Genomic DNA, 909 nt, shown 5'->3' on the forward strand with positions numbered 1-909 from the left:
CATTTAAAGGCTTAACTAGGTTAATAAGGTGAACTAGGCAGGTTAGGGTTATTAGGCAAGTTATTTTATAACGATGGTTTATTCTGTAGACTATCGAAAAAAATAGCTTAAAGGGGCTAAACATTTTGTCCCAAAAATAGTTTTTAAAAAATTCAAGACTGCTTTTATTCTTGCCAAAATAAAACAAATAAGACTTTTTCTAGAAGAAAAAATATTATCAGACATACTGTGAAAAGTTCCTCGCTCTGTCAAACATCATTTGGGAAATATTTAAAAAAGAAAAAAAAATCTAAAGGGGGCTAATAATTCTGACTTCATATATATATATATATATATATATATATATATATATATATATATATATATATATATATATATATATATATATATATATATATATATATATATATATATAATATTTGTCCACTTTTAAAGTTTAAAATTCTTCAGTTTAACAAAGTGATTTTTTTGACATTTTAGTCATTTGAAGTAATTTAATGAAATACTATAGAGATAAATAGGTCTTTAAAGTCTTAAACATGAAAGTCTTTAAAATAACGTTTTTACAAAGTGACATTTTAGTAGTTTAAAATATTATAAATAAAAGAAATAAAAGAAAATAAAAGAAAAAAAGGTCTGTAAAATAACAGCAAATGTACTGGCAGCTTATTACAAGATTGTTGTACCGTAATACACAACACCAACCCAGACAATAGATCACTTTAAAAAGGGGTGCTCAAACTTTTTCTTATGAAGGGCCAAAAAAAAAACTTGATTGAGGCTAGTGGGCCGGAAGTAAATATAGTTTATAGTTTAATTTATATAATAATGTTTAAAATGACTAGAAAACATTGCTTTATATTTACTAATACAGTATTTAAAAACATTTTATAATAAACTTATACAGAC

Source organism: Danio rerio, chromosome 14, assembly GCF_052040795.2.
Source record: "Danio rerio strain M-AB ecotype USA chromosome 14, GRCz13ab, whole genome shotgun sequence".
NCBI classification, from domain to species: Eukaryota; Metazoa; Chordata; class Actinopteri; order Cypriniformes; family Danionidae; genus Danio; species Danio rerio.